We start from the raw sequence: 11631 nt of genomic DNA on the forward strand, positions 1-11631 counted from the left end.
GATTTTTAAAGACCTTAAAGAAATGCAAGCAATACATAAGCAACTAAACATTCAAATTGGCTTCAGTCCTCTAAGAAAAATATTTTTTCTACTAAAGAAAATATAAAACAAGTTTGTAGCAAAGATGAGTTTGACATACAGAATTCTGATCTTGATCACAAAGAATATTTAAGCAATTATAAAGGATAGTTTAGCGTGCAACTGAGCTGATGTGGGAAGTATTAAGTGTTTGTACTAGTACTTCAGATCTTCTAAACATTTTCTGTAGCCTTTTCTCCATGTTAACTGCTTTCCAATAAAAATAACACACGCTAGTGAATAAAACATCATTTGAGTCCATTATAAATACTGAGTTCTTTTTGCACAATCAGATTTTTCTGGACACATACAACGTACTTAATGTACCCCTGTAATGTCTAGCCCATGTCACCAGACACTCACAGAAATTACCAGGTTTTCTATCTTCAGGGGAACAATATACCCACAACTTGACTGGTACAACTCAGGATCAGTTCCTTTATAACATCACAGCACTAAGATGTAGTGAAAATTATTATAAGTTTATGATCAAAGATAAAGATTTAAGAAATAGTGAGTAAGGATAATGGGAAAAGGAATGTTTACATATAAAACTAATTATATAACATGTTTCTTAGAGTCTAAACTTCATTTTAATGGCTACAATCTTTGTCTAAAGTAGTTCTCACCTAAAGCAATCTCTCAGCATTGCCAACCAATATGGCTAGGGCACCTCCTCCTGGTTGCTCTGGGGATTAGCTCTTTCCAGATCTGATACCCCTTCTGCTGCTCACTCACATGCCTTGTTGTCTCTCTCTCTCTCTGCGACTCAGGGTGCTCTCTCTTCCTGGCTTGGCCCTCTGGTCAGGTCATGATAGTCCTCCCCTTCCAAGGTATCATAGTCTCTCCATACTCAGTGTCTCTGGCAGTCTTCCCATCCACTGTCTGGAGTGTGCCACTTTCCCACTGGCTGGCAGGGGAATCCAAGCCCACTCTCTACTCTGGGTTCCAACTCAGGGACCCTCTAATCAGCAGCCGAGAATTGCACCGTATTGAACATTGCTGCTGTTTCCCTGAGCCTTTTCCTACACCCTCTAAGGTAGATCTCCCTCTCCAGGAAGCAGCTATAGGCTCCCTCACTGCAGCCCCTTGCTGCTGCCAGCTTCCTGGCTTTATACTAGCCAAACCTGTACCTTCTCAGCTGGGCACCATCTTCATTTAGGGGATTACTTAGGCCACCTAATTCCCTTCAGCTGTAGCCTATCTAGTTGATTGGCCCCTAGGCCTTATTAACTCCTTCTAGGCTATGTAAACGCACTACATGCATCCGACGAAGTGGGTATTCACCCACGAAAGCTCATGCTCCAATACGTCTGTTAGTCTATAAGGTGCCATAGGACTCTTTGCTGCGTTTACAGATCCAGACTAACACGGCTACCCCTCTGATACGGGACGTCCTTCTAGGCTAGTATGACGAACACCCCATCACAAGTACATATGCACAATTTCTTACATATTTTCCATACATACATCATATAATGATTGGGAGGATCAGTGTGATCCTCACTTTCATTTAATGGCAGATAAATACTCTGACAGCAATATGTTGGCTGTACTGAGTTTGTCAGGCCTGTTGGGGACTACTATACAGAGCAGTGAACCCTTTGCCAGTTCGCACTGATTCATTCTTAGGGTCACATACCAGAATACAAATCAATAATTTGTGCAAGCCACTTTAGTATATCTGTAACATATCCCAATGAAGGACAGTCTTGTTCAGTATCCTTAAGAATGAGCATCTATGAAGAATCCTAAAGCATGTTGCAATTTCATATTTTCAAAGATAGGGTCTTTGCCTGAAAGTCAATGAGACTGAGGCTCCTAAGTCACTTTTGAAAATATTACTCCAAGTGTCCATACTCTTTGCTTATCTAAAAACTTGGCAGGTAACATGTTGCACTTATAAACCAAAACTTAATACAAATAAAGGGCTCAACCCATCCTTTGCATCACCCAACCAGTGCAAATGGAGCAGAAACTGCTCAGATATATGTGGAGAATACCCAGCACGCATATAGCCAACATAACCAGCAGCTATGCCAGCCTCCAACCCTGTTACAGGGTTGGTATAAGAAGTGTGGACAGATCAGATTGCATTCCATTTATCCCCAGATGGTCAATGGTCCCTTGCAAACTATTTTAGATTGTGTAGGTTAGAGAAACTTACGCTGCTCTAACAAAAGCCAGTCTCAAACCTGGGAGAGAATGTAACCCACTCTTCAGGAAGCCACCCTCTTTGCTGTGCCTAGAACATCTCAGCTACAGCAGAAAACCTTGCCAAAAACTTTAAAGCAATCTTAGAACAGGAAAACCAAGAAAAATAATCATAAACATGTATACAATAAACTCAGAGTAAAATAATTAAATTCCTTTTGCAACATTTGCATGCTCTATTGCAGGTGCTTTTCTCAACTTTTCTCCCTGGGCAACTGAGCTCACCTTTTGCCTGTTAATCAGGGTCAGAGTATCACTGTCTCTCGTAAACTGCAGCTTTCCTATTTCCTTGGGGAATCACTTTGTCTTCAGATTAGAAACAAAAATTCATATGTACTGATAACTGTTCATGAAAACATATCAAGGCCCAGTGTACGAGATACATTAACTGCAGTCCACTTAATTACATTTGAAGGGTTTTTTATTTTTTTCCAACTCTCCTCATGATGTCACTTCTCTAGCTTCTGACTTAACCTTCATGGTGGTGCACAGAGCACAACTAAACCGAGGACTGGATAGTGTTATTTCATGAGAGGATCTGCCTCTCTGACAACCCATAGGAGACGGTCAGTGAATCACTGTGATAGGATAATTCTTTTTTATGTGGGTGAAGTGTTCTGTCAATGGCTTGCTGTCAAACTGGGAGGGTGTATCTAGTAGGATCCCATAGGAGTCTGTCCTATTTTCACTAATGACTTGAATGGAGAATATGCTTATAAAATTTGCAGATGCCACCAAGCTGGGATGGGTTGTTAGCACTGTGGAGGACTGAATTAGAATTCAAAATGAACTTGACAAATTGGAGAACTGGTTTGAAATCAACAAGATTAAATTCAACATAGACAAGTGAAAAGTACTTCACTTAGGAAGGAAAAATCAAATGGGGAATGTACAATGACAAAATGGGGAACAACTGGTTAGGTGGCAGAATTGCTGAAAATGAGCTGGGGATTTATAGTGGATCACAAATTCAATATGAGTCAACGATGTGATGCAGTGGCAAAAAAAGGCTAATATCCTGGGGTGTATTAACTGGAGTGTCCTATGTATTAACTGGAGTGGGACAAAGACCCAGGAGGTAATTGTCCCTCTCTAGTTGGCGCTGGTGGGCCTCAGCTGCAGTGCAGTGGCCAATTCTAGGAGAAATGTGGACAAACTGGAGAGAGTCAGCGGAGAGTAACAAAAATGATAAAAGGTTTAGAAAATCTGACCTATGAGGAAATTTTTTAAAAACTGGGTATGTTTAGTCTTGAGAAAAGAACACTGACCAGAGACCTGATCACAGTCTTCAAATGTGTTAAGGGCTATGATCAATTGTTCTCCATGTCCACTGAAGGGAGAACAACATGCAATAGATTTAATCTGCAACAAAAAAGATTAGATTAGATATTAGGAAAAAATTCTAAACTATCAGGGTAGTTAAGCTCTGGAATAGGCTACCAAGAGAGGTTGTGGAATCCCCAACATTCGAGTTTTTTTAAGAATAGATTGGACAAACACGTGTCAGGGATGATGTAGGTTTACTTGGTCCTGCCTCAGCACATGAAGCTGGACCTGATGACTTCTCAAGGTCCCTTCCAGCCCTACATTTCTATGATTCTATGATCACTGTATTGAAGATGGTTTTGTTCTCATATCTCCTCTGTGCCAGTTTACATACCCATTTTCTCACTATACCCTCCCATTATCATCTTCAATATCTGCACCAGCAGCAGACACATTCAGTCCATCTTAGAACAAATGCCCCACAAGCATGATTTCACCTTTTCTTTCTTTCCATGTGGCATTCAGCCAGCTCACTGCTGCCTACGTCTTCATTTCATGAGCCTATAATTGTTCTTATGATCTTTTCAAGGTAGTTGAGAATTTTCTGACTAAATGTTTTTTTTCTTGGAAAATGTCAATTCATCAAAACCAAAGCTGTTCATGGGAAAGGATCTGCTTCAATTAATTTCTCATTTGAAAAAAATCAGAAAAAAAACTTTCTGAAATTGTCAAACATCCTGTTTTGACATTTGCAAAATGATAATTTTTTTTTCAGTTCAAAATGACTTTCATTTTGAAATTTAAACTAAGAGAAAAAAAATTTAAAATGCCAAAATCAAAACGAAACATCGTGATTGACTGAAATTGAGTTGGGGTGCGGTTTTTTTGTTTCTTTATTTTGGTTGGTTGGTTTGATATTTGGTTTTTTTAGATTGTCGGTTTGAAATAATTTAAGATTTCAACTTGTTATCTTGAGCCAGGAATGGAAAATTTTTCAAAATCTCAAACATTTTCCAAAGATGGGGAAACAGTTTCCTGCACAGCTCTGTGATCTTCTTGCATCACATGCTTATGTTATTTTTACTACCCATGCAATAGGGAGAACTACTAATTATTAAGACTAGTAAAGGAATGCTCATTTAGCCTTTTGTATTCCATAAGAGATTTTCAAAATGATCTGTGTGGAGATTCCACTGACAAATCTCATTGGGATTAATGGGACCTGAAAACTGACTCTCTATATGCTATCCTGAAAATTTACCTGTAAGTGTCTTTAGCCACTAAACAAAATACAGAATTTTGAAAAGAACACAGAAGCTTGGCCCATTATCAATAGACTGCTTCCATGGTATTCAGCATGCCGCGTCTGGTACCATATTCTCCTGGCACAGACAATAAAAAGAACAAAAGCTGCAAAACTTGAATCCATTGTCCTGACCAAGATGTAAGAGGGTTTAAAACAGAGATAACACAATCACTTTTTATAACTTTAAAACTTTATCACTTGACCCATAAAGAATGAACAGGAAGATCAAGGTTTCCAGTGTTGCTGTCATAAAGATAATTTAACTGGTAAATGTTCTGACCTCCTTGAATGTATGTCCTTTGTGTCAATTTCACTTTGGTATAATGAGTTTAATATCAATTTTCCCCCTATAAACCTGCAAAGGTCTCTGAGGATGGGAGTGTTTACATTACAACTTGTTTGCTTTTTTAAATACAGATAAAACATGGGTAAATACTAGTGTAATTTATAGCCAAAAGTCCTTTCCCAAGGAATGTTTATGCTGAGTATGCTATTAAAGGGGTTAATCTTTCATATAAGGAGCATGATTATAACTCATATTTCACTGGAAGGGAAATGTATGGTTTAACTTTATGGAAGCAAAAAAACAGAAAGCTGACACTGGAGTTGAGAAAAGTTAAAAAATGTGAACTGCAACATGACTTTATTGCAAAGCAAACAATAGAAAGGCCTCAGTGGGATAAAATGGCATTATTGAAGGAAATATTGGATACCTTTCCAATGAACTAAGGCATATTAAAATGTATATATTAAAAACATCACTGTTGGAAAATTTCAGAATGTTGAAAGTTAATGATGGAAAACTTTGGATTTTTTTAATTAATACCAAACACCACTGGCTAGAATAGTAGTTAAAACAACAAGAATCAGATGTGAAGAGCATTTTAATAGCATTCAAAACTGCATGTGGCATTTATTCCAACGTCTTAAAATACACAGTAAAGTTCTCAACAGTTAGTTGATTTTTAGAGACACCTAGAACAGTTTTGTAAACTGATTTACTGAAGGAGGATGGGAGTTGTTGCAAAAGGGAAAAAATAGTAACTATATAATAGCAACAATAATAATATGTAGTGCTTTTCAGCTATAGATGTCAAATTGCTTTATAAATATCCTCATTTTATAGATGGGGAAACTGGTGCATAGAGCAGTGGAGAGACTTAAGAACAGAAATTTGGAATCAAAGATTTTCTGAATTCATTTGCGTCTTCAGCTGATGGTGTTTATTCTCTATTTCTGTTGCAGATGTTGAGTTTCTTTACTTTACATAGGATAAAATTTGGCAGTGACTCAGGTGACAGTCTGGAAGCCATTCATTTCTAACTTCTTTCTTCTCCTGATAAAATGCAGAATGAGAAGCAAGTAGGACCATTAACAAACATTAACCAGAAAAACAAAGACAAACATTAGGTAAGATCAGCCAAAGTTGCCAGAGAGACACTACCAAAAATTGTTTTGAAGTGCTAACCACTCTTCCCCAGTTCTTTTCAGGAAGTCTCTTTTTGCCTCAGAAAAGGATCTGACACACATCTCAAGCTAGAAGTAGTCAGAAAACGTTATATCCCCCAGCAGGAAATTTTGGCTTTTCGTCAAAAAAGTGAAAACCAGTGTTTTGATGAACAGTCGACATTTTCTGCAGAAAGCAGCCACTTTTTGAGAAAAAAAATTGTTTTGTTGAAAACCAAAAAAGAAATTTGATACAAAATTTAAACCAGCCCTACTCAGAGTTCTTTACTCACTGGCTTTGCAAAACACACGTTAAGTCCCCAAAATAAAAAGTAAAATCAATTCACCTTTATTGAAGGTCTGAATATTTCATCTGGAAGTATTGGATTAGTAACTGCTTTCGATGTCTCGGCATACAATTGTCCCTTTTTGCTCCTTTAATGTGACTGAAATGATAACTCTTTATTTCTGGTGCTTTAGGAAGTTACCATAAAAGTAGGATTTTATTGCTTGAAGACGGATCAAAAGAAAAGAGACCATGAGAAAGAAGGTTGTACTTCAAATATTCAATTATTAATAAGAATTTGTAAGTGATTTATAATTAAACTGAAGGCATTACTTAGAGATATAGGTTGTATTAGTACCTGCAGAAACACTCTTTGATTGGCTTGCAGCATTCATGTACAGTTTACTGATTTTTTATCTGGAGTTCACCAGTTGCTCAAGACAGGGCCACCCAGAGGATTCAGGGAGCCTGGGGTCTTCGGCAGTGGGGGGCCCCCGCCGCCGAATTGTTGCTGAAGACCCAGCACTTTGGTGGCGGGTCCCGGGGCAGAAGGACCCCCTTAGGCCAAATTTCCGCCAAAGACCCGGAGCGGAAGAAGTTCCGGGGGCCCAGGCCCCACGAGAGTTTTCCGGGGCCCCCGGAGTGAGTGAAGGACCCCGCTCCAGGGGCCTCGAAAAACTCTCATGGGGGCCCCTGCGGGGCCCGTGGCCTGGGGCAAATTGTCCCACTTGCCCCCCCACAGGCGTCCCTGGCTCAAGACAGCTGAAAATGATCATAGTTTTTTCAAAGGACATTAACTCATCATTGACAATGGAAAGATTCAAAACAGTAATTGAATATAAACTTTAAAAAAATAGACTAAAGAAATTAGCTCAGTGCTGGAGATGGAAGAAAAATTATTCATAAATACTTGGATAAATTAGAAATCAAATTTCAATTACTCACATCTTCACCCATTTTGTATTCACTTCTCATGAATCTTGAGACAAACAAAGTTTTGTTCATGTCACTGTTAGCAGAAAACGAATGTCAGGCCCATAGCTGAGAGCTGTATGTGATTAAACTAAATTAATTTAATATGAAAGTAGCATAACAACCATCTCAACTAAGGTCCATAAATTAAACAAGGGAGCCATGTAACAGCAACAGCAGAAGTAGCATAGTTCAGGCATGGCTGTTGTTATTAAAGTTACCTGACACTTTCCATTATAAGACCCTGTTTTCAGTTGCTTATAACTTTGCCAAATTTTAGTTTGAGGTAAACACCAGACATCAAAAATTTCAGCCAAAACAGTTCAATTGTTTCCAGGAATAAGGCTGGGGAAAAAAAAAACTACACTAAAAAAATTCTGACTACTTTTACTTTCAGAAACTCTAGTGCCCCCATGTTTTGGAGCAAGGACTTGAAATTTCATAGGGGATGATCTTCATGCCAGGGATGTGCCTTTTTGCCATCCCTAGGAAAATCCACCCAAATTTGATCAAGATATAAGCCTTTGAAGAAATCACAATTCACACATGCTCAGTAGAAACTTTTAGCACAAAGCTCTAACATTTCCCAGAGATTACATCCAACATTGGGCATGCTCCAGCCCATGGCTGAGCAGAAATTTCCCTGCAAAAGCAGTTCTAGAGTGCTGTGGGCTTGGCCAATGCTGGGCACTGGAACAGAGATCCTGTCTTTCTGGTGCTCTCAGTGATGCCCCTGCTAGGCACAGGCAGTGTGAAGGGGAAAGAGCTGAGCCCTGGGGTGGAGGAATAGATTGGGGCAAGGAGTCTGGGCTGGGAGAGTGAGAAGCTGGTAGGGGGAGAGGGAACCTGAGACTGAGTGTTGGGATGGTGCCAAGACTGAGATCTGGAGCTGAGGGAAGAGACTGGGACTGGGAAATCAGAGGGGTTGTGGGAAGGAAGTGGGAGATGAGAAGAGACAGATTTGACAGGGAGTCACAGTGCAATCAGAGAACTGGAACTGGCTGGGCAAAGTGATTGGGAAGGGAGTGAGGAGGGTGACTAGGATGTGAGGGACAAGGAGACTGAAACTGAGATGAGAAGCCTGAGAGGTGGAGATTGGGACTAGCTGGGTGAGCAGAAGGGGACTGGGATGATTTGCTAACTTTTGAGTTATTAAGACTTTTGAAACCTTAACAATGGTCCAGGAGTGGGGAGAGACAAGACTGGGACAAGGACAGGGTGGAGGGGAAGAGGCAGAATAGAGCAAGCTTGGGGGAAGTGGGCAGAAGTGTCTGTGCCTACTAGAGCACACTACCCTGCAGATCCTGGAATGTGTGAAAGTAGAATGAATTATATTGTAAAAATAAGAATGGATTAAAGAAATGTTGTATGTACCTTTAAGCAGAAATAAGAAATGTTGAAATACAGGTGCCAGGAAAAGAAACATTAGGCATAAACAATGGTGCTAATGGCGAAATATTAACAGAAGATAGGTAATAGTTAGTGAGGAAATAAGATATGCATGCCTAGCCCAGGTAAACTTATCTGATTCTGCTTCCTTTGTTATCTTAAGTTCTCACCCTTTTATCTGTATAAATAAGATAGTTTGTGTCTTGCATGGTGCTCACATTATCTGGGTGTCATTAGCAGAGCGCTGTGCTAATAAAACAGAGTGGTCTGACAAACTGTGAGTCCTGAGTCTAACTTTGACAAATGGAACCCAGAATTCCTGGATCTCATCATTCCTCCACTGTCAGCAACCATCTGTGAAACCCACTGGCAAAACATCCCATCCCCCTCTAGTGTTAGTCCATGTAGGAGGTGATAACCTACTACTGCTGTCAGTTACTCCCTTAGCTCAAGTGGCAGGGATCTGTGCAGTGTATCTAAAGATTTCAAACTTGCTTATGACCCATCTGAGTTGTCAACATGATACCACATGATGGAATTTCTGTTTGTTCAGTTTGCTGTTTAAAACAAACAATCTAGGAAATTACACACAAGGCCACTGTTAAATTTGAAGAAAAAAAAATCAAGCCACTCCAATGTTAGGAAATACCAGAATTAGAGTTGAATTAAGAAAAAAATAGTGTGTGAACATGTAATTAAAGACTTATAATGCATACACAAGAGAGATGAATTAAGGTTGTACAGGCAATCTTAATTCTAGAATTTTCTAACTTTTTGTGGCTTGACTTTGAAACCTTAATAATGTTCTTTTAAAGTAGTCCTTGTGTGTAATTATACGTATATAGTTCTGAAAGCCCTCTGATTCTCCCAAAACTGATTCCTCCTTAATAAACACATCAACATCGATTGGCCTGTTAAACACAGCAAACTACAAATCCTCAAGGGAATACAGATAGATTTCCCACTACTGATCGTATGAGCTCTAAAATATTTAGGATGCCAAAGACATACAATGAATAACGGGGCCACTTCCATCCCCTCACCATCTGTAAATCTTATACGTAAGGTTTTATAGATAATAATAAATACACATATGTATAAAGATACAGATGGATACAAGTTGTTTATATCATATAATCAAATGAAACCAAACAAAAAAGATAGTTCTGATATGTGTGCCAATTCCTGAGGACTGAGTGTAGTACTATCTATGAGTCTGTGCTAACACGCACACACCTGTTAACTAATTGAAGGCAAAAGGCAATCTGGTTCTGCATTGAAATAAGGCAGTCACTGGCACATATTCTACTGTGCGCATACTTTGGTGTACATATTATTAGTGCTTAGTCCTCTATGTTATCCTCCTCCTCCATGTTCTATTCTTTCCTACCACAACCTTCATATTCCTCTTTCTGTTTCTCCTCAGGAGTAACTGGAACGGTGATTGCATCATCTTCATCTTGTTCCTCAAAAGAAAAATCATGACATGTGTCATCCACAGACATTTGTGGATCTATTGACCTCACCTCCGTGATCCTGCAATTAGACAATAACCGGTGTCACATCCTATGTATTCAAAAGTATCTCTCATTTACCTCAGTTCCTGATTGAGGAGTTAAGTGGCAGCACTTCAGGGATTGGGTCTTCCTGTATGTTTGTACAACTGTGCATATGTTTGGCCCTTAGTTCCACCTCACAGAGCCTTCTCTCCAACTATTCCATTTGGGGGACAGTTTATAAGCACATGCACATACACAGGGACCACCTGTGGAGAAAATCTTGTGAATCCTAAGGTCCATCTGCAAAGAGGGCTTCTGCCTTCACACCGGCTCTGTCTCTGGCAGCCCACACACACACAAAATATAGCAGTCCAGCTGCAGCAGACTCATGCCTGTCACAGCTTCTGCAGCCAGTGTCTGTTCCTGTGACCACTTTAAGAGAGCTCCCCACTACAAAGGAAAGGCCATAAAAGTGTATTACAGCTTCTGTGTGGATAAAGAGGGTCCAAAAGAAAGTGTGGCCCCCATTCCATACAGGAGAGTGTGTCTTCCATGAGGGATAGGCTATGATCAGGCCCACTGATAAGGATTCATCCATAAGCATCACTTTGAAAATATTTCCTTGTAGGCAAAATCTTATTTTCCCTAACAAGAGTTAGAGAGTTATCTTTGCTTTTTACAGCACTTTTCTTCCCCAGCAGTTTGTGATAATAAAAATATGAGTGATTTGAGCCCTAACACTTTCAGGCACCGACAACTTAATTATTTAACGATTCCTGGACTGCTGATATTTCCAGCCTGTGGACGTAGTTACAAGCTTCAACCTTGGGAGTTGTATTACTGAAAACAGATTATTAAATAATGAAATACAGGCTTTGAAAAGCCTCTGAGATGTTTACCTTCAGGAATAAGACCAGCATTAAGAGATTTCTAATAAAATATTGAATGAATTAAGGGACTTCCTTTTTCTGTATGCCGAGGTTACATTTAAATCCCCTTGCTGCATAGCAGCCTTAGGCAACACAACCTTACTTGACGTTCTGTTGCCTAGAAAAGGATGAAGAAGTCAGGCTTCTCTGCATGAAAGACAGGCAGGACTCTTCCTTCCACTCCTGACTTTTTCCTCTAGGCTCCCTGGTTGAGTAAGGCTGAACTGAAAAGAATTTGCCTGACTT

The 11631-nt window shown here is 39.6% G+C and overlaps 1 long non-coding RNA gene across 1 annotated transcript; it reads right to left on the reverse strand.

The window, feature by feature from the left end:
* Window positions 1–5999: 5999 nt before the first annotated feature.
* Window positions 6000–7646, reverse strand: LOC120406124. Its single transcript, XR_005599103.1, has 3 exons — window positions 7542–7646; window positions 6658–6819; window positions 6000–6200 (listed from the first exon to the last, which is right to left on the reverse strand). It is a non-coding gene; the product is annotated as an uncharacterized LOC120406124 (long non-coding RNA).
* Window positions 7647–11631: the final 3985 nt, after the last annotated feature.

Source organism: Mauremys reevesii, linkage group 5 (assembly GCF_016161935.1).
Source record: "Mauremys reevesii isolate NIE-2019 linkage group 5, ASM1616193v1, whole genome shotgun sequence".
Taxonomy (NCBI): Eukaryota; Metazoa; Chordata; order Testudines; family Geoemydidae; genus Mauremys; species Mauremys reevesii.